The sequence below is a fragment of the Balaenoptera acutorostrata genome, chromosome 16 (genome assembly GCF_949987535.1).
Source record: "Balaenoptera acutorostrata chromosome 16, mBalAcu1.1, whole genome shotgun sequence".
NCBI lineage: Eukaryota > Metazoa > Chordata > Mammalia > Artiodactyla > Balaenopteridae > Balaenoptera > Balaenoptera acutorostrata.
The window spans coordinates 81,709,886-81,733,595 of NC_080079.1; the positions used below are offsets into that span (position 1 = coordinate 81,709,886).

The 23,710-nt window shown below is 40.0% G+C and overlaps 1 protein-coding gene across 4 annotated transcripts in view; it reads left to right on the forward strand.

The window, feature by feature from the left end:
• Positions 1-23,710, forward strand: part of BICC1 (BicC family RNA binding protein 1) — a 305,324-nt gene that overhangs the window by 180,069 nt on the left and 101,545 nt on the right. The gene's annotated exons all lie outside the window — the stretch shown is intronic.

A 23,710-nucleotide genomic window follows, 5' to 3' on the forward strand; every position in this document is an offset into this window, starting at 1 on the left:
TACTTCATTAAAAATGCATGTAGTCTCTAGGAGATAATGGAAAACTATCACCAAGCAATTAAAAAAACAATGATTGTGTGAGCTGAGCATTATCTCTTGTGGTCTAGCTTTTTTGTTGTTGCTGTTGAGTTTTGTGTTTGCTGCCCCTTCTCCCTATGACTTTTATTGCTAAATGATACTAAACACCACAAGATTGGTCAATTTTCTTGTTTCTTTTCATCCAGATTGTCTTCTTTTAATCGCATTTTATTTGAGCTACTCATCACATGGAATGTAAATTATTTTGCAGTTCTTGTTATGAGTGTGGTTAACTGGACGACAGGGGACTGGAATTCCTACTGAAACTCTGACCTTGTTACTTTCTTATTTGTGACCATAGTGGCGAGGGAAAGGGAAGCTTATGTGCTAAACGGTGAATTTCCAAGTGGAATTCCCCAACTTTGTAGAAACCTTGCATTTGCTAAGTGCTATAGGTTATATTCTCAATTAATCTTCAGTGTGTTGAGATGTTTTATACTCATTATGCAGAAGGAGAAACTGCTGTTAGTGGGCTATCTACCTATTTGGTTGTTTGCTGCCGTACAAAAATCCCTGGCCGGCCACTCGAGTAAATTGGAACTTGAACATGAACTGGAGCCTTTCCCTGTTGTCAGGTATTTTTACTTAAAGAATGACATGAGCTTAATTACTAGCTTAAAAAAATGTAATTTGATCAGTCCCTAAAGAAAACCCCCTAGGAAACATGAATATTAAAACAATCCCAGATAATTTTGGATGGCTTATTCTCTTGCATTATCCATGCTATGGTTTTACCCCCACTATCATGAGAAACTGAGAATTGATTCATTTGTTTTTAGTTTAAAATGTGGTTACAACTTTAGAGATGTTAGATAATACGGAGATGGATAGATTAAGATAATGTTTTAGTTTCCAGTCATTGACATATTAAACCCATTCAGAATGGCCAACTATATTCCACATTATGATTATATACTTTGCTTTGAAAATAAGAATATCTCAGCACTACATTTGAGGGCATTTAGCATAATTTCCACATGGTTAAAAGTTAACCTTTGGAATTGTGCCTAAGAATTGATCCCTCCAGGCCTAGGTCTACAGACATCATTTTATTTTTTATTATTTATGAAGTGCTATAAATGTACACAGTACTGTATGATGAGCAGAATGTGCCAGAAGAGAGAGGTGGAGCTCAAGGAAGAAAGAAAAAAATGAAAAGGTTTCCTCAGAGGAAATTACTGTTGAGAATTGACTTGAGTTGCCCTTATTACTTGAAGACGCAGCTGCTGAATCAGATCTTGACTAACATCCCTGATATGTGTATTCCTATATTATTTTCTAAATGGTCTAATTCAGAGATGAAGTTTGTTTGACTACAATTCGTATTTAGTAAAAGTAAAATGAAAACGGCAGGGGGAATTTTAGAAGGTAATTATTTGCTCTTTCATCTGATCCTTTCTTATCTCTGAATGTTGTAGAGGAAAGAGTTAGTGGTCTTTATTTTAAGCCTTCTTCATTCCAAACTATTATTATTCAAGAGACCAAAGAATATAAAAGTATCTAGGGACTCATGCCATGTTTGGGATGATTATTCAATTCTAAATCCCATGGTGATGTGACGGTTTAGAATATACAGATGATCCCTAGTGTGCCAGAGAGGCAATGCAGCCATCTGTTTGTGTTGTATTTCACCTTCTAGATTTATGATGCTTATTGGTTGAATATTTGAGCCTAGACAAACATTTTTCATGGCTACTGTTACCATAGTCTGTCCCCTTCTTTACCTTACTGGAATTAGTCCTGTGTTTTTCAAATAAACTTCTAGTAGTCCTGCCCAAACTGTAATTTTAAAGTCATCAATCCTTTATCAGAGCAGCTGTATGGCTCCTTTGGTTGATGTGCTGTTAGGATCCTGCCCGGCAGAAAGGCAAAAAGCCAACAGCCTGAATTTGACATCATTTAGAAACTTAAGATTCTTCTCTAGAGATTCTGGCTCAGTAAGTCTGGGGTGGGACTGGGAATCCATATATTCAACAAGTTCCCCTGGTGGTTGTTAAGGTTGAGTTTGGGAAACAAAAATCTCACCATCCAACATGGAAATATCATGATTTAGTCACTAAGGAGACCATGCGTTCAGAAAGCAGTGGATGGAGGATGACTGCTATTGAAAAAGAGGCAGAACTGTTTGAAGGTAAACTACTCCTGGATCTTCCTCTGCTCTCTTCCCCTATCTGCCCCTGCGATCAGCTTATATTCTGGTGCCTGGTTAAAATAAACATTTCATCTTTGGGGGGGGAAAAAAAACCAAAACAGGCAGAATCCTTCAGCAGTCACTTCTCTTGGATAATGTCCATCTTGGTTTCGAAAGAACTGCACCTGCATGGATTCATTAATCTTAAGTTTCTGTCATCTTTGCAGTCAGTTAACGTGAATGAGTTTAGAACGATGGTAACCTCGTTGTTCATCGCCTGTGTGAAATGTAATTTTGGGTAAAAGACCGTCTGGTGTTTGTCCCCTCCCTCTACCCCTCTTCCTCCCATGCCACCCTTCTCCCCCTTCCTTCCCCCCCTTCTCCTTCCCTTTCCCTTTCTTCCGTTCCCCTTTAACCATAGAGAATACACTGGAAAAAAATGTACTAGGAACATTGTCATTTAGTAATAAGCAGGGCATTTTGGGGAAGTGCACATTTTATGATATAAACTCAGGGACTAAAGAATTTTTTAAAAAATTCCCTAGTATTTGAAATTATTGGGAGATCGAATCCTTATTAGAGTCAAAAAGAACTAAGAATTTAAGATTCAGTATAATGGCATTTAAATAGGGAAGTCTAGGATTGTCTTAATGGGGATCATGATGAAGAAAAATAAAGCAATACTTAGTATTTCTTCTGTATAACATAAATTTATATATATATATATATATATATATATATATATTTATTTATTTATTTTTTAAATTTTTATTTATTTTGGATGCACCGGGTCTTCGTTGCGTCACGCGGACTTCTTAGTTGTGGCATGCGGACTTCTTAGTTGTAGCATGCGAACTCTTAGTTGCGGCATGCATGTGGGATCTAGGTCCCTGACCAGGGATCGAACGCAGGCCCCCTGCATTGGGAGCGTGCAGTCTTACCCACTGGACCACCAGGGAAGTCCCCATAAATTTATTTTGAGTGGAAGAAAATAAAACTTTCCAACTGTTGGAGTCAGAATACTAGAACATTCTGCTTTCCATAGAAAGACCTGAGGTTTGTGCCTGTGAGAGCAGTATTTAAGAATTAAGGTGGGGACTTCCCTGGTGGTCCAGTGGTTAAAACTCTGTGCTTCCAATGCAGGGGGCCTGGGTTCGATCCCTGATCAGGGAACTAGGTCCCGCATGCTGCAACTAAGACCTGGCGCAGCTAAATAAATAAGTAAATACTAAAAAAAAAAAAAAAAAAAAGAAGGTGCTGGGAGTTCCCTGGTAGCCTAGTGGTTAGGATTCCAGGCTTTCACTGCTGCGGCCCAGGTTCAGTCCCTGGTTGGGGAACTGAGATCAACAAGCCGCATGGTGTGGTGTGGCCAAAAAAAAAAAAAAAAAAAATTTAAGGTGTATAATACTGTAAGAGCTTACTAACAGAATAACTTCAGGCACTCATTAAAATTTTGAATGTTTTTCTGAATCACAGCCTATTTTAAAGTAAATGCAGCTTTACTGAAGTACAAATAATATTTTGAACAAGTTTGACTGTTTCGCCAAATACAAGTCCTGCCAAAGCTGCCTTAACAAATAGATAAAAGTGATTGGTAATGAGAATTTATTGCACTGGTATTATTGTGCTACACGCTCTGTGATGTTAGATGAGTTTATTCTCTCAAATAAGGTAAACATTTTTCGTATAGTCTTCTTCTTGCTCTTAATTTGCTATCAGTCTCTTTCTTCTTAGACTGGCAAAGGTAAATGTGGCTAAAAATTGTTTAAAGTTTTATGCCAAATTCCAAATAACTAAGGTCAGCGTTAATGAAGCTTTATTGTCTTTTGTTCTGGGAAGAGTTGCCCTGCAGAGTTTAGCGATAGAAACTGTTGTCTGCAAGTGTTTCTCTTACGACGCTTTCGATGCCCCAAGACAGAGGGAATGAAAGGTGTTGACTGGGGTGCTTGATGTATTCTGTTTTGGAGGCCATTTGGCACCAAGTTTGGCCATTCTCTTCCGCCTAGAATAGACAAGAGGATCATCAAAATTCCATGAAGTTTTATTATTTTTGGTTGTCTTCCATCAGAACAAGCAATATCTAATACAAAATCTTAGCATGAGAAAAATTGTAGACTTTTCACTTTATTTTTTCCAGAGGAAAAATGTTTTGCTGAGTGCACTTAAACCTTTGTTGTGTGTTCACATTGGACTAGATAAGGATTTTAACGTGGTATTTATTGCTCAAAGGGCAGAGGGCAGAAAGGAGGCCTGGCATAGCATATGGACCACAGTATTTCCAGTGGTGGCTTGTGACCTATTAGTGTATCAAAAATTAATTTAGGGGTCACAACCAGCATGTAAAAAAACCACTTCTAGATTAGAAAACATCAGAGTGTAAGAGTATTGTTTCATGAAACCTTTAGTCATATATGTCACTGTTTATATATACAAACAAATACACACATATATTACTAGGTCATGATGTAAAATGGGTGATAAAGGTCAAAGAACATTGTTCTAGGCAGTTAGTTCCTCAGAGGGTAAAGAGTACATGCATTTTGTTCATCACTATGTTTCCAGCACCGTAACCGGTATACAGTTGGCGATTGGTCCCTCAACTCAACTCAGTCGTGGGTATAGTGGAACTATGTGTAGAGATGGGTATGTATATCACTAAGGTGTATTGTGTAGGGAAAAGATTTAGAATCACAGCCTTCACAGAGGAGTGGCATTCACTATTGAGAAAATTATTGACTAATAATTTTGGAAAGAAACTTAAGGAAAATGATCTGATGGTTGTCACTCATGGGACCCTTGAATGAGTAAAACTCTGGTACTATTCTTAGTGGGTGTGTAAATGAGACTTAAGATGCAGCCTCCTGGTTGTCTTCCAGACCGGAACTGTTTTGATTGTGGTTATTTTAATTAGGATTTGGTTATGTAATTGATACATCAATAGTAGTATTGACTACTGCCATTTGTTGAGACCTGCTGGGGCCAAGCACTCTGCTAAATATTTTACATATGTAATCTTATTTACTGATCGGAGCAACCCGTGAGTTAGGTGGTGATAGTCTCATTTTACAGGTAAAAAAACTTAAGGTACATGAAGGTCAAATAACTTGCTCAGGGTTTGACAGTAAGTAGCAGACTACAGACTTGAACTCAGATCTGTTGTCAGAACCCCACATCCAAATGACTGTACTCTAATGCCTTTTCTCACCCACAACGTGGGGGAGAAAATACCTTTCTTGATGCCTTTTTTTAATTCCAGGGTGTTCTCTCATGTAGCATACCTTTGTCAACCGTTTCCAAGAATAGCTGATTATAGTCAGTAATAACAATCAGTTTCATAATGCCTCAGTCCTTGGGAATTCCAGAGGCTTGAAGATGGGCTAAGTTTAGCATGTCTTTACTCGTATAGATGACACTTCAGTTTTCAGGGCAGTTAGACCTGACAGTTAAAAAAAAATATGAAGGGAATTCCCTGGTGGTCCAGTGGTTAAGACTCAGTGCTTACACTGCTGGGGCCTGGGTTCGGTCCCTGGTTGGGGAACTAAGATCCCAGAAGCCACGTGGTGCAGCCAAAAACAACAACAACCCCCCCCCCCCCCCCCGCGCCCGCCCCGTGAAACTGCTCCTAGCTGTGTGCATGTAGAAAAATGCCTGCTTCTGAATTTTAACTTGATATTTCCTGCCTTCATGTGCTATTTCCTTAGGAAGAGACTTTCTGATTTGTCATTAAGCTAAACAACTTCGAAGATGGATTTGAAAGGAAAATAAGCTCAGAATATGTTATAAATTGCTTGGGGGGTTTTTGCTTGCCTTTTTGCTTTCCATCTTTGATAGTAATTTCTACGACCTGTCCAGGAACCTTTGTATTTCTGCTGGGTAGAAAGATTTTGTACTTTACATTTTTGCATATTATTGATGTGACTCACCATCAGTTGGTGAATGCTAATTAGGGACCACGAGTAGGAATTCAGCCAAAGAGCTGAAAACGTTGTATGCAGTGTACTAATTGTCTGGTTAGAGAGAGCATGATGTAACTAGGACCTCTCAGAGGAGGATAGAGCCCTGGGGTATTTCTAGTTCTTGAAGCTTCCAGTATACTTAAACAATGAAAGGCTTATAAAAATTAATATGTATTTTAAATATACAATTTGTCAGTATATATCTCTTTCTACATGAATAACCTCATTTGTAGATAGTACAAAACATCCAAATATGAGATCCTTTCTGATTACGTGTGCTCTTGACATACAACATACACACACATCATTTCACAGGTGAGATGATTCATGCTCTGTGACATATTATCAGGACTCAGGACCTGAGCTTGGGTTCATTTCTTTCTTTCTTTTTAATTAATTAATTAATTAATTTTATTTTTGGCTGCATTGGGTCTTTGTTGCTGCGTGCGGGCTTTCTCTACTTGCGGTGAGCGAGGGCTACTCTTCGTTGTGGTGCATGGGCTTCTCATTGCGGCGACTTCTCTTGTTGTGGAGCATGGGCTCCAGGCACGCAGGGTTTAGTAGTTGTGGCGCGCGGGCTCAGGAGTTGTGACTCACGGGCTCTAGAATGCAGGCTCATTAGTTGTGGCGCATGGGCTTAGTTGCTCCGCGGCATGTGGGATCTTCCCGGACCAGGGCTCGAACCCATGTCCCCTGCATTGGCAGGTGGATTTTTAACCACTGTTTCACCAGGGAAGTCCCTTGGGTTCATTTCTTGATCTCTAGCTGGTTCCCTTATCTTCCCTTCTGAAGGCCCCAAGGATTAGCTTACTTGCTCATCTTATAACTGCCACAGGCTAGCTGCTCTTTCCAGTCTTTTCTCTCTTTCCTGTACCAGGGGCCAGAGAGGAAGATGGTTTTAGCTTTTCAGCTGTCCTCTCAAACTTGAAATAAGCAAATATACCTGATGGTTTTTTAGAAACATATTTTTCATTAACTTAGTAAGGAAACAAATTTGGAGTAGAATGATGAGGTTAGAAAGTTAAGTGGAAAAGTGAAAGCATTTAAAGAATAAGACAAACCAGAGACTGGGAGAAAATATTTGCACAAGATATATCGGCTATTACCCAAAATGTACAAAGAACTCAAATTAGGAAATGAACAACCCAATTAAAAATCAGGCAAAAGACCAGAACATACACCTCACCAAAGAAGATACACAGATAGCAAATAAGCATATGAAAAGATGCTCAATATCAAAAAAAAAAAAGATGCTCAATATTATATGTCATTAGGGAATTGCAAATTAAACCACTACACATCTGTTAGGATGGCTGCAGTCCAAAACACTGACAACACCAAATGCTGCTGAGGATGTGGAGCAACAGGAACTCTCATTATAATGCTGGTAGAAATACAAAGTGGTACAGCCACTTTGGAAGATGGTCTGGCAGCTGCTTATAAAACTAAACATAATCTTACTATACAACAGCAGTTGTACTCCCTGGTATTTCCCCAAATGAGTTGAAAACTTATATCCATGCAAAAACCTACACACAGATGTTTATAGCAGCTTTATTGATAATCAAACTTGGAAGCAACCAAGATGTCCTTCCGTAGGTGAATGGATACTGCCAGACAATGGAATATTATTATTATTATTATTTAAACATCTTTATTGAAGTATAATTGCTTTACAATGGTGTGTTAGTTTCTGCTTTATAACAAAGTGAATCAGTTATACATATACATATGTTCCCATATCTCTTCCCATGGAATATTATTATTAACTGTGGTACTGCCAGACAATGCAATGTTATTCAGTACTAAAAAGAGATGAGCTCTCAAGCCTTGAAAAGACTTTGAGGAATTTTAAAATGAGTATTAAATGAGTATTAAAATGAGTATTACTAACTGAAAGAAGCGAATAAGACATACTGTATGAGTCCAACTATGTGACATTTTAGAAAAGGCAAAATTGTGGAGACAGTAAAGAGATTAGTGGTTAGTATTTGCTAGGGGCTTGCGAGGAGGGAAGGATGAATAAGCAGAACACAGGATTTTTAGGGCAGCTAAACTGTATGATCTAAAATGGTAAATACATGTCATTATACATTCATCGAAACATTATACATTCATCAAAACCCACAAAATGGGTTTTGATGTCGATGTGATGTTGACGGTGGGGGAAGCAGTGCCTGCGTGTGGCGAGGGGCATATGGGAACTCTGTGCTTTCCATCAGTTTTGCTGTGAACTTGAGACTGTTCTAGAAAATAAAGTCTTTATTAAAAAAATAGTCCTAGATATTGGGCACAACACTTTATAATCAGCATTTTAAAGTGTATTATATGCAAAGATAATGTTGTATGAGCAATAACTCCTTAATGTATAAGTTTAAAAGCACCGTGAAATCTCTTAAGAACCAGTGAAAAGTTTTGTAAAATAAAAAAAAGAAAGTGAGAAGGATGATTAAATGGTAAATCACACCTTTTTGTTCCCCAGAAGGTGACTGGAGCCAAGCCATAATCTTTCTTTGTGACCTCTGTCTCCTGGGGAGCGCTCCTTTTCCCTCAGTTGTCTTCTTTTCCTGAACAGATGTTTTATTTTTATTATTATTTTTAAATTAATTTTTATTGGAGTAGAGTTGATTTACAATGTTGTGTTAGTTCCTGCTGTACAGCAAAGTGAATCAGTTATACATGTACATATATCCACTCTTTTTTAGATTCTATTCCCATATAGGTCATTACAGAGTACTGAGTAGAGTTCCCTGTGCTATACAGTAGGTCCTTACTAGTTACCTATTTTATATATAGTAGTGTGTATATGTCAATCCCAATCTCCTAATTTAAGTTTGTTTTCTACATCTGTGACTCTATTTCTGTTTTATAAATAGGTTCATTTGTACCCTTTGTTTTTGATTCCACATGTAAGTGTTATCATATGATATTTGTCTTTCTGTGTCTGACTGACTTCACTCTGTGATAATCTCTAGGTCCACCCATGTCGCTGCAAATAGCATTATTTCATCCTTTTTAATGGCTAATATTCCATTGTATATATGTACCACATCTTCTTTATCCATTCCTTCTTCGATGGACATTTAGGTTGCTTCCATGTCCTGGCTATTGTAAATAGTGCTGCAATGAACATTGGGGTGCAGATGTTTTAAGTCCATTGCCTTTAGTGAAGAAATTGCTATCCCAGGATCCCTTCTAACTACAGTTCTTTTTTCCTTGTTAAACCCTATAAGGAGGAAGAGAAAAAATGTTTGTCTACCTTGTAATAGGCCTTGTTCTAGGTGTGTTATCTCTCATAATCCTCACAATAACCCTATATGAATGACCTTATTATCCCTATGATACACGTGAGTAACTGATGGAGAGGTGGTATAACTTGTTCAGTGTCATACATAGGATTTGAAATGATGGAGTTAGGCCATAAACCTTGATTTCACAGTTCAAGGTAATTCCCTCCACTCCCTAAGCCTGAGCATAGGTGCTCATGATGAGTTTGGTCACCAAAGGAGTGAAGATTCACCAGCACGTTCATTTGGGGAAACCCAGGTTGAGAATATGTTTCTTAACTATCTCTTTAGGAAGAAATGCAATCCTAACTCCTTATACCCACACTTTAGAAGCTTGCTGGATGTCCATCTTTAAAATTTTTTTCAACCTAGATTTTTAATTTTTCTTTGTGCTTTTTGCAGTGTTTTTCCTTCCTTGTCTCCTCATTTAAACCCCATTAATGGTTTTACTAGGATTTGCATAAAATAATTATCTGGAGTAGTGGTTCTCAAGGTGGGATGGTTTTATGCCCCAGGGGACAGTGTGGAACTGCTGAGATAGTTTCGGTTATCACATCTGAGAGGTGGTGCTACTGGCCTCTGGTGGGTACAGGCCCGGGATGATACTGCAGCACACGGGACAACCACCTACAACAAGCATTATTTGATGCAACACGTCAGCAGCGCAAGGCTGAGAAACGCTGAGCTTAGGGGAGCAGGCGTGCTATTGGGAGACAGCTCTCTGCACAGCCCTGGATTCTTTTTTATTATTTTGTAATTTATTTTTATTGTTAAAATTTTTACTGGAGTATAGTTGATTTACAATGTTGTGTTAGTGTCTGCTGTACAACAAAGTGAATCAGTTATACATGTACATATATCCACTCTTTTTTAGATTCCTTTTCCGTAGAGGTCATTACAGAGTGTTGAGTAGAGCTCCCTGTGCCGTACAGTAGGTCCTTATTAGTATCTGTTTTATATATAATAGTGTGCATATGTCATTGCCAATCTCCCAATTTATCCGCCCCCTCCTTTCCCCCTTGGGAACCATAAGTTTCTTCTCTACATCTGTGACTCGATTTCTGTTTTGTAAATAGGTTCATTTGTACCATTTTTTTAGATTCCACATATAAGCGATATCATATGACATTTGTCTTTCTCTGTCTGACTTCCTTCACTCAATATGACAACCTCTAGATCCATCCATGCACTGGATTCTGACTAGACCATTTCATGCAACCCTTTGCCTTGTGTAACTGGTTTCCTTTTGCAGCATTGGAAACGGGATAGTTGATCTATATCAGTGACTCCTGAAGAAAGGGCGTACGTACGTACGTAACAACACAGTGACTCCTGAAGAAAGGGCGTACGTACGTAACAACATAGGTGAAGCGACGGAATTTCAGTAAGAGAGATAAAACACGGTAAGGGGGCCAGCCTGTGCATTTTAAAAGCTAGTTTGCAGTCAAGTTTGAATTGTATAGTTTGTGCAACTTGCACTGTTTGTTTATTCTCCATGAGTGTTTCAGCCCAAGTTTCAAGTTGTGCCTGTAGCTCCGGTGCTGGGGGATGGGCCAGCCGCCCTCCCAGTTCCTGCTGTCTGTGTCTTCCATTCCTCCTTTCTGGAACGCGTGGTTGTGATAACTGTGACAGTTGCTAAGGTTTTACGACCATATTTGAACACCACGATGGTTCCATATGCTCCTAACTTGGCCTGGAGATGGGCACCAGATTTTGATGGTTTCCCAAGCCATGTGTGGCCTCTCCCTGGCTTTCCTCTGTCAGTCACGGCACTGCTGGACAGAACTCGGTGACGTCTGTCAGGCCTGTCAGTAGCAATTAGATTATTTTCAAGAAGACTTTTGCAGTTGCAAACATGACCGAAGTACCATGTGGCATTTCTCATAAGCTAAGGAAAACAACATCATAGTGGCAGCCTCACTTCTTCAAATGGTCTTTCTGTGGCACTAAAACATGCTTTGTGGCTTATTATAACATTTTCATACAAACCTTGGTACTAACAGACGTTTTTATCAGAAGATATCAGAGAGATTTCAGGAATGAGGAGTTACATTCTCTTTATATCTTGTTGCCAGAAATTACTCTTTTTTTTTTTTCTTTTAAAGACACCAATTGTACTTGAACATTTGTTACTTTTTTAAAATTTATTTATTTTTGGTTCTGTTGAGGTCTTCGTTTCTGTGCAAGGGCTTTCTCTAGTTGTGGCAAGTGGGGGCTGCTCTTCATTGCGGTGCGCGGACCTCTCACTGTCGCGGCCTCTCTTGTTGCAGAGCACAGGCTCCAGATGCGCAGGCTCAGTAGTTGTGGTTCACGGGCCTAGTTGCTCCGTGGCATGTGGGATCTTCCCAGACCAGGGCTCGAACCCGTGTCCCCTGCATTAGCAGGCAGATTCTCAACCACTGCGCCGCCAGGGAAGCCCCTAGAAATTACTCTTAAAGCAAATATGTCTTGCCCGAAATAAAAATAAAATGAGAACACAGCATACGTATGTTTTTGGCTATTTGGTCTATGCAGAATTATATATTATCACTTTATGAAAATGGGCTCATTCTATACACACAAGCATTTTTGCAATTGGACTTTTCCTCTTAAAAAATAAGAGGATGTCTTCTGTGTAGGCACAGAAATGGTAATATTCTTTTTTTGTAGCGGTATGAAATGCCATTGTGTGTATGTGGGGTATGGATATATCATAATGTGTTTTGACACATCTGTTTTTTTTTTTTTTTTAAACATCTTTATTGAAGTATAATTGCCTTACAATGGTGTGTTAGCTTCTGCTTTATAACAAAGTGAATCAGTTATACATATACAATATGTTCCCATTTCTCTTCCCTCTTGCATCTCCCTCCCTCCCACCCTCCCCATCCCACCCCTCTAGGTGGTCACAAAGCACCGAGCTGATCTCCCTGTGCTATGCGGCTGCTTCCCACTAGCTATCTATTTTACATTTGGTAGTGTATATATGTCCATGACACTCTCTCACCCTGTCACATCTCACCCCACCCCCTCCCCATATCCTCAAGTCCATTCTCTAGTAGGTCTGTGTCTTTATTCCCGTCTTGCCACTAGGTTCTTCATGGCCTTTTTTTTTTTTTTTCCCTTAGATTCCGTATATATGTGTTAGCATACTGTATTTGTTTTTCTCTTTCTGACTTACTTCACTCTGTATGACAGACTCTAACTCCTTCCACCTCATTACAAATACCTCCATTTCATTTCTTTTTATGGCTGAGTAATATTCCACTGTATATATGTGCCACATCTTCTTTATCCATTCATCTGTCGATGGACATTTAGGTTGCTTCCATGTCCTGGCTATTGTAAATAGAGCTGCAATGAACATTTTGGTACATGACTCTTTTTGACCTATGGTTTTCTCAGGGTATATGCCCAGTAGTGGGATTGCTGGGTCGTATGGTAGTTCTATTTGTAGTTTTTTAAGGAACCGCCATACTGTTCTCCATAGTGGCTGTGTCAATTTACATTCCCACCAACAGTGCAAGAGTGTTCCCTTTCCTCCACACCCTCTCCAGCATTTATTGTTTCTAGATTTTTTGATGATGGCCATTCTGACCGGTGTGAGATGATATCTAATTGTAGTTTTGATTTGCATTTCTCTAATGATTAATGATGTTTAGCATTCTTTCATGTGTCTGTAGGCCATCTGTATATCTTCTTTGGAGAAATGTCTATTTAGATCTTCTGCCCATTTTTGGATTGGGTTGTTCGTTTTTTTGTTATTGAGCTGCATGAGCTGCTTGTAAATCTTGGAGATTAATCCTTTGTCAGTTGCTTCATTTGCAAATATTTTCTCCCATTCTGAGGGTTGTCTTTTGGTCTTGTTTATGGTTTCCTTTGCTGTGCAAAAGCTTTGAAGTTTCATTAGGTCCCATTTGTTTATTTGTGTTCTTATTTCCATTTCTCTGGGAGCTGGGTCAAAAAGAATCTTGCTGTGATGTATGTCACAGAGTGTTCTGCCTATGTTTTCCTCTAAGAGTTTGATAGTGTCTGCCCTTACACTTAGGTCTTTAATCCATTTTGAGTTTATTTTTGTGCATGGTGTCAGGCAGTGTTCTAATTTCATACTTTTACATGTTCCTGTCCAATTTTCCCAGCACCACTTATTGAAGAGGCTGTCTTTTCTCCACTGTATATGCTTGCCTCCGTTTATCAAAGATAAGTTGACCATAGACACATCTGTTTTAATAGACTTTGGCCTATGTTCTTTTTTTTTCCTACAATGAATGTCAGATTTATTTGTCCATTTGTACAGGCTTTTTTGTTGCATAAATTCTTATAAGCAGAGTTCCTAGGCCACAGGCAATGAGCAACTTTGATAATTTTTAGGATTGCCATCTTGTCCTCCCAATGACTATTGAACTCCTACCAGAAGGGACTGGCTTCTGGAAAGGAAACAACTCTTCCCTCCCATCTTCAGGCAGCCTAAATAGTGAAAAATACATTGTCTCATACACTTCCTTAATTAACAGAAAAGGTAAGCATGTTTCATCTGTTCATGGAACACTTGTTTGTATTATTCTGTGAATTGCTTGTCCTTACCTTTTGTTGGTTGATTCATATCATTTACTTATTCTAGTGAGTAGTTCATCTTTTCTTTCTAATGAAATAAAGACCTTTAAATTGTTTTTTCTACTTGGAAATTTAAGATTACTTATGCTTCTCTCTAACTGTAGTGTCCAAATGGCTCATTTCTCACTATTAATATTTATTTACAGTAATTCATGGATCATGTCTATTCAAAACTAGAAAGAAATGAATTGACCTTAAGTAGTAATAATGTATTAATTTTTGAAGGACTGTACAAAAGTATGCATGAACTTTTAAGACATTGGATTTCCAAAGTAAACTACTTAAAGATTGGATTGTCAATATTAATAGCATGGAAATTATATAAATATATAGATATACTCACACATATATACACACATACATATAGATATATATTTATGTATGTATATGGATGTGTGTGTGTTACTTGGCAAGGCATGAGAAGTAATTATACTATTATTCAAGAAATCATTGAACTCCTGAGTTTTCTTGGTGTAACAGAAATAAGACCCAGTAAGTCATTTGCCTGTATTTGCATGTATTGAGCTTTAGTTTTGTATTTTAGTGGGAAAAGTTTCTGAAAATTTTTCCATTCCCCCTTACATTCAAGGGAAGGACACCTAAATATGTTATTTTGGATTGACTTGTATTCTGTTTCTACACTGTCTCCACTTTTAGAGTGGGATCCATAAATAAGAGTATTTAGGTTTTGGAAAAATTTACTTCTTCAACCTTCAGTTGACTTAACGGAACTAAAGTCTCCTTATGCATTGCACTGTTTCAGAAGTGCCCCTTTGCTTTCTTTGGGTGGTCCTCACTCTTTCTCAAATCTGATACAGCACCAAGGAGTCCAGATTTATTTCACTTAGCTGGGAGATATATATGAACTCAGCAAAGTGAGGCTGAAGAAAGGAAAAAAGACTTCCAGCCACTGAGGATATACATGCTTGAGATCAAACTATATGCCCCTATTTCCTTTGCTTTCACCATCAAGTGGGTATATTTTAATCTATTCCTCTCGGGTTTTCTCCCTAGGTCAATGCCGAATCGATTTTTACACCATAGGCAAGTTATGTTAACACTCTCTCTTTCCACACCTGCACAATGTAGTATCTGTATAGTCTAGGTTTGGAAATTCATTCAAGTTCATTGCAGAATTTTTAGTTTTCAGTAAAGTTTTTTTCAGCCACATTGACTTATGTTCTGTTCCCCAACCCATTAAGCCATTTCACACCTTTGCATCTGCTGTGTCTGGTGCCTCTCCACCCTTTGTTCTCCAACCGGTCAACTCCTAAGTCATCCTTCCACATCCATCTCAGATGACATGTCTTCCTGGAAAGCTTCACCTACACTCCAGATGCAGTTTATACTCAGTTCCCTATGCTAAGTCAGTACCTTATGCATTTTTACATTTTGGCACTTTCCAGGCTTGTGTTGTGTCAGCCTAGACTTTTGCCTTTCCTCCTGCACTGTGAACTCATGGACCTGTGTCAGAGGCCAGCATGGCTTATTCCCTGCCGTGTGCACACTGCCTGCCAGGAGTGGAGTTATAACTTAGGAGTTAAAGTTTACATTATCATTTAGCGTTAGAACAAATTTGAAATTAATTCAACAGTGATTTAAGTCATTCTGGTATCTTTCGAGTCACTTTGGAGAAAGTGAAAAATGTCCCTGGCAGCTCGGCCGCAGTGTTCCCAGTTGAACATAAATAACTCTTGCAGCGTATAAATAATCAGACAAGTCTACTCCTTCAGTATGTCTGAAGCAAGATTGAGACAAGGACACTCTGCAGCCACAAAAGTAATTAAACATCCGTCTTTTATGACTGACCTGAGTGATTGCTGCTGCTTTACCAACGATGACTCCAACTCTGCTTTCATCCTCTGCCTTGTGTGTTAAATTTGCCAAGATACTTATTCAGTAAATTTCCCCCACTTCCTGACAGCTTCCAGCCCAAATCTGGCCACCACTTTCCTAAGACCTCCTTGGAATCACCCAGAACAAACCCAGGTTCTATAATAAGCTTCCTTCAGTTTCCTTTTCGGATGCCCCAGTCCCTTGGGTGCACTCTCTCTCCTGCTGTAGCAAGCTAAAGAAAGCTCGGTTTATTCACTGCAATTGTGTTCCTGGTGGTCTTTAGCTAGTGGGCCCTATAGTGAGTGTTGGAGGAATTTAAAGGAGCATTGATCTCAGTCTCTGCCCCTTGGAACCTTAGAGTTTGGCCAGCGTTTCCTGCCCTCTCACTTTAAACACATTTTTAAAAATGGCATTGTTTGCTGTCAGGACTAGAATAGTTCAGAGGAGGAGGAGAAGAGTGCAAGCCACAGCCAAGGAAAATATTCCTTACGAGTCGATGCTTCCTAGTGTGGATTTCCAAAGGGCAGGTAGGGTTGAGGCATTCTGTGTGGGAAAGGCTCAAAGCTGAGAAGGATCATTGTTTGTTAGAGGAAGAGAAGGTGAAAGGGAGAGAGTGGGAAGAGTTGGTGGCCAATAAGGCTGGGCAGGTAGGGCAGGTCAGTGAGGGCCATGACGTCATGTGAACCTCGTCCATCCTGTAGTCAGTGGGAAGCCTGGAGTAGGGGATGGTCGCAGGAGATAAGTGATAAATGTGGTAGGAAGGGGTTAAAGACTGGGAGACGAGCGTAGTGGATCATATTTGATCGATGGGATCAAGGAGACTTCTTGAAAGGTGAAGCAGCAGAACATGGTGGCTTGATAAAAGTAAGGAACTGGGGCTGCTGTAGCAAATGGTGTCCTTTGGCTCTCGGCCTCCCTCTGAGTTTACCTGTGGTGGGCGTCTCCCACGCATGCTGACAGCTTCCCACCTCGAGTGCTGGGTTGCTGCCCTTCTCCCCACCTCCGCCCCAGCCCGCCCCGGGGTCAGCCCTGTGGGAACTTCCTCCTCTGGTGCAGAGCAGCTTAGAAGTGCTGGCAGTGATGCTGGCAGTGAACTCTCCCAGGGACAGCCTTCAATGTTAGTGAAGGACTGGAGTCAGAAAACACACGTCCAGTGTCCCCTTCTCTCTGTGGGCCAGTGCTGCGACGTATTATTCACGTCTCCTCAGGATGCCCCAGGGGGGCGGAACCCCAGCAGTGGGTGCTCCGTGCCACTCCCTTTACTGGCTCTCCTCTCTCCTCACCCATGTTTTCCCAGCTCCCTAACTTGTGCTCCCTGGGATCGCCTCCCGAATAAACTATCGCAAGTAACACACACTAACCCAGGTTCTTGTCTCAGGGTCTTTTTTGGGGGAACCCAAGCTAAGATGGCTATCCTGGTCGATTGAACAGTCATCATGCCATGGACAAGTGGAGTTGGCCTTCTCTCCCAGTCGTTAATTAACAACTCTGTTTTTTAGTGAAGAAAATGACTGCGTTCATCTCAAGTGTATTTTATATATCAGTGCAGAAATATGGCAAGATGATTTAGAGTTCAGGGCTCATTTTGAGGAAAAAAATGCTCCAAACCATCTGCAAAAGTATTAAAATGATCCCAAGTAGCACATAGGCACTTGAAGCGGTTTCCAGGCACATTAGATTGTTGTCAACAAAGAGAAAAAATATACACTATGGGGAGAAGCAAGAAGAGAGAAAGGGTCTGGAAACCCGTGATTTTAGCAGGTCAGGAAAAGGAATGTCAGTGGGTGAGCAGAGCAGGAGCCCTGAGCTTCCTCACCTGGGTGTCATCCAGGTGGCTTAGGAATCCTAGGCCATTGGCAGCTGTGATGTGATTCTTGCCAGGTTAGCACTGACGTCAGGGAGCACTGACGATCAGTCACAGGGAGAGGACCCACCATAGGATCATCTCTGTCCATTTGTTGTGTTCTCCTGAAAGTCACGCTGAGTGGCTTCAGCCAAGTTAGGGAAAATATTTCCGTTACTAACAATATAGTTGTTAACTATGCTATGCTCCATGGGGATTCTGAAATATTTACTTGACAGTAATCAGAAGAATTTCATTCTTTTCCTATTTTTTCCTCATGATCATATTAGCATCCAACTATTTTAAAAGTCAGCCCTTGATGGAGTTTTATAGACAAATGGCAAGAAAATTGCTTAAAACTGAAGGAAGCAGTGAATCCATCCGGTTTCCATGAACAGTCATACCTGCACTCTTCAGCATTTGGAACTTGATGGTTGACTGAAAAGATGCCTGCACAGGGGTGGTCCTGTCTATTACACTGCCTTAGAAAATGAAACCCTGGCTTTACTTAGCCCTGTGTTCTGTATTGGACCTTATTCTAGAAGGGAAAGAAAGTATTTACTAATGTTTTTCTCTTAAAATCTATTAATTTTATTGAAGTGAATGTAAAGCATGGATTGTTTGTTTTCCATTTAATAAATTTTGGAGAGCTCATATGCATTATTACTTTATAATCTCATCAGTCATATGAATTAAGGAATAAAATAAAACTTGAATACTTTTTAGGAACATTTATTTTTTTTATTCAGAAGATCATCACCTCCATTGAATAAAACATCATGTATAGGAAAGTAAAATTAAGTAATGATCACATTAGTGACCTTTGAGAGAACAGCAGACTCTAGAATACAACAAGCAGGAAAGGAAGAGGCAGCAACTAATATTGAAGGGTGTCTATCTATGAAATGAAAGAAAATGGTAATAGTTGGAGTGGTTGATTGACACGTCCGTGGGTTGAGGTGAATTGAGTTTATTTTTCTTTTACTATTTCATTCTTTGCTTATAAAAGTCAGTTGATTGAACTTCTAGGCTGAGAAAGTGTAGAGAAAAGAATGCCACTAGGGAAAATAGGAGAGCAGGGCTAGATTTAAGGTGACAGGTGTTGGGGCTGAAGTCAGTTAGCCTTGGGGTATTCACCTCACTGTGAGTCCTTCTACTGACATTATTATGTTCATTTTAGTCAATAACCTGTTTCAGTGTTTGCTTCCTATCTGTAGTCCTCAGTAGACTCTGCTAGGTATGGTCACAGGTTTAATGCCTGAGGTCGTTGATTCTGCCAGATACATGACTTGTAGAAAGCTTGTCTTGGAGTATGTCCTCGATGAATGTCTGTTAAACGGGTTTGAACATATTTTCCTGAGTTTGGTGAGAAGAAGGAGAGAAGAGTAAAGATTGCGATGGATTTAAGAGACAGGGGAGAAAATTGAGTGTAAATTTCCTCTACTTTGCTCAGTCTGTTTGGAGATGAAGTCATCTCTTGGGAACATAGGAGGATGCTTTGGAGACCTGAAGAAACTGGGGAGCGTTCAGAACATCTGCTTATGGAAAATGCAATAGAGATGAATAAAAAACTTGCCAAACCAAATTAGTATACAGCTGAGGCTGCACAGTATGAATTTGTAGTCAGATTTCTTAGGACAGTTATATGGCTTTTCCCAGTTCTTTGGTCACTCAGAAGTGGAGGACACAGATTAGGGGGATTTTAGGCTGTGTGATGAGAGGGTGAAATGTTCGACCTGGGGGTGGGATGGCACAGGGAGAATCGAAGCCAGCAGGAAGCTAGAGAGAGGGCAGGGCACCGGGAGACATAATATCCTAGAGAACTTGCAGGGTTGAGGGCATTCAAGAATTGCATTGGTAGGAGATTGTAGCCACAGGAAGAAATGACCAGTTAGAAGAAGTCTTAGAAGTGGCATAGTCTGGGCTGTGATGAGATCCAATTTATGGCTGGGTTTGTGGGTTACTAATGTATAATTAGTTTCATAATTTAATAATTCTTAGCAACTTTAGGATTGTTTAGCAAAATTAAATTGGATTCTTTAAACAAGCAAAAAAGAAACTTGTTAAGGAGTTAAAACCAAGTAAGATGGAAACAGTTAGTGTCAATATGACTCTAGTTTACTGAATTCTGTGTGATTTCAAAGCTGGGCAGCCAAGCTCGTACTCCTTTAGTCATTGACTTTCATGTATGGGAAAATGACTTATGTAAGAGCCGATCAATGCTTTTGCTAGCCAGTTTTAAAATGTTACATGTGCAAACACCTCATAACTTATGCATGTTTTCCAGTGAGAATTACATCATGGGTCGAAAGAAAATAAAGGCATCCATGATTCTTAGATGTTACACAATCTAGGAACTTCATAACTTCCTAGTTATATAATTTGAAGTCATTATGTAATCTCATGGCTCCTTACAAGGGGGAAAAAGTTATATTTCTTATAGAAATTCAACAGGATGATTGGCTGAAGAACATTTGTGTGTGGGTGTAATTTTGCAAATACTCAAATATTAATTAGAATTGAATTGATCTGACCATCTCTCTGGCTGGTCCCTCTGGACCACCCCAGTGACCATCTAGGTCACCTTTCAGTTCCAGAACATCCAAAGCTGTGACCTGTGCCAGCCTGGAGCTATGCACAGGATTCCTTGGAGTCACAGGGAGTGTTCTCCACCCTCCCAGCCATTCCTTCTGTTCCAGGCCTTTGACTCTGCCTGAGTGGCCGTTTATGCTCAGCCCTCCTTCCCCTCCAGCATCCCCTGAATTGCTGTAGCAGCAGGGTCTGTTGGTGACTTCCAGGATGTGGAGGCTTTGGCTTACAGACGGGCAGTCTCTGGAGCACGTCTGCCGAAAGCCATGGCTGCCTCTGTTCTGATGAGGCAGACAGCACACCTTCAGGTCTCTGATTCTTGTACCCCCAGTTACTCATCATGGGGTCTGGCCTCCCTTACTGAGAAGTGAGTTCAGGGGGTGAAGGCAGATAAGAGTCTCTAAGGATCTGGTTGCCTGTCCTGGCTGTCTGTTTTCTCCCTTTACTAGCCAGAGTCTTATTTGAACTCAGGTCCCTGCCTGGTGTAGATATAAGCTGAAGTCCACTATTCCCTTTGAAATGCAAATACATTTTGCTCAAAATACTCCCCATTTGCAGTGAGAGAGAATCCGTAGTTCTCTAGAGCAATTTGGTGGGTGTGGGTTTCGGGAGACTTGAGTCTAGTCATTTCTACCTTATTTAAAGTATGGCCGAATTTCCTGTCCTGTGCCCTTTATTACTCATTAATGGCAAGGAGCACAGCCTTTCCTTTCGGGTTTGCGTCTTGTACATATCAGCCGTGCAAGGCGTTTGTGGCTGACTTAAATGTGTGAGGGAGCAAGAGAGTTTGCTTAGCCTGCTCTTTTCCTTGGAGACTCTGCTTCCTGGCAGCCTCCTCCCCACTGCAATCCCCGCCTCCAGGCTCTGCCCTAATGTAATTCAGCAAACATTTAAAAACATCACATGATCTCTCTGCCTTCATGTTGACCCTGGTCGCCATTTGGGCTTCCTTGAAGTATGGATCATCTACTCTAAGTTCTGGCTTGTGAAGGTACCTTTTCCCTCACCTGCCAGTCTTTAAGAGGGGAGAGGAGCAAGGTGCAAATGTATTTCACCACCGGTGTGAATACATCGTATCCAAAGGCAGAGATGGCTCCTTTGGGGAAGTGACCAGCATGTGTTTTTGTTTTTGTTTGTGTGTTTGCTTGTTTTACTTTTACAAATCCACATGATTCTCTTTTTTTTTTTTTTATTAATTTATTTTATTTTTGGCTGTGTTGGGTCTTCGTTTCTGTGCGAGGGCTTTCTCTAGTTGCGGCGAGCGGGGGCCACTCTTCATCGCGGTGCGCGGGCCTCTCACCATCGCGGCCTCTCGTTGCGGAGCACCGGCTCCAGACGCGCAGGCTCAGTAGCTGTGGCTCACGGGCTTAGTTGCTCCGCGGCATGTGGGATCTTCCCAGACCAGGGCTCGAACCCGTGTCCCCTGCATTAGCAGGCGGATTCTCAACCACTGCGCCACCAGGGAAGCCCCCACACGATTCTTGAATCTTTCACACTGTGGACCTGTGGACCCTCACCTAATGCTTGGGACCTTCCTGGCCACCTCAGGCTTGGTAGGCAGCTTGGATTACCAGTCGTGATACCATAAATTTAGCACCATCTGAGGAGATACCTTATAGGTGCTTGGTTTCCTGAAAACATGTTTTTAGGGGAAAGTTAGTAAAAAAAAAAAAAAGTGTTTTTTTTTTATGCTGAAGTAAGTTCTAGAAGACTTGCCTTATTGTTTTGATTGATGTTTTGTAACAACTTTGTGGGGAATTGGTTGCACACTCAGTGCATTATAAATGCCCTTTATAATTGGGGATGCCAACATCAACTTTAATGTAGATTGTTAGCGGCATTTTTACTTATAAAATTTAATTAAGACATTTCTACCACTTTCTCTCTCATATCCACAATGGATGAGAATCTGTTCCTTGCGTAATATAATTTTAATTAGACTGAAAATTCAGTGATTTGACCAACTCTTCCTGCCCATTAAAATTAAGTCTTTGTAGCCTCGAATGGGAAGAATTAAAAATGAGATCAGATAATACGCATGTCTATTTTCATCCAGATAAGACTATCCACGATGGGTTTAATCTTTTAACCTGTTTCAATAACAACAATTATCATTTATTGAACACCTGTTACTAAGTCAGGCATTGGATTACAGTATATGTGTTTTCTAATTTATCTCACTCTAATGAATTCTGTGACCTAACATCTCATCTCAAATGCAGGAACAGAGGCTTAGGGTTATGCAGTTAGTACGTGTCCGGACTGGAAATTTGCACCCACAGTTCATTTAGCCGGTAGTCCATCCTCTTGACGGTGCTTAGGGCTTCTGGTATAGAACCCTGGACCTGACCTGTTGTACTTGGATGACACGTGTATTTTTTTGAGCACTTTAATAGTTAAATCTTTCTGATTTTAGAAGGTGATGTTTTTATTACACGTCATAAGCATAGATTAGAGGTGGCTGTGTGACCCCCATTCATCCTGTGTCTCTTACTTACACATAAGACATTAACTGGTAGCCTTTTCCTCTGGAACAAATAACATTGGCCTCCTACTTTTTCTTTTTTTCTTTGGGTCATCATCTTAAAAATATACACCTATTACCCCGGAATGTTCTGCAGTTGTTTCTTAAGGTTGAATAACTCAATTGATGGTAAATATCTTTTAATCAGTGTACAAAGGAACAAGTTTACCCCAGGGAAAATCAGATCTTCAGACTGTTGTTAGGTAAAATGAAACTTGTTTTTTCCCCCTGGAACTTGGCAGGGTTTAAAGTCCAGGAGGAAAAGAATATGTGTGCGGGTGGGAGATTGAGAAAATGTGAAGAAGGTGACTGAGAAATGTAAACAGTTGATTAAAAAATAAGCAGAAATGTTAACCTCACAGAGCTTTGTAACTTTATCTCACTAACGTTAATGTTTGCCTTTAAAAGGTGATAGAATTCATTGTTGCTCTTTTCGGTGCAAAACCCAACTGAATTTTACGGAGAGAAAATGGAATTTTCCATGGAACAGTAACAAGGTAATATAGACATGATTAGAATGCTGATTCTGGGTATGTTTTACGTATTCACTTCTCCTTGAGAAAACTTTATGCCTAAGTGTCCAATGTCTCTAACTAGATAGTTAAAAAAACCGTTTTCATACTTTACAATTGCAAAAGGATTCATAGCAAAGTTCTGTGAAAAAGCGAGTCTCTTTTTGTATTGAAAATATAGTCTTTAGAAACTGGATTTATATTCACTTAGCAGTACACCTGAGTGATATCAGTTAACAGCTTTTTAATCAAGTAATAAACTAGTAATGTATAGGGAGATTAGATAGATAATCATGATGTAGCTAAAATAAGCATAACTCTGTAAACACCTGTAATTCTTCTAATTTTTATGGATCGCTGA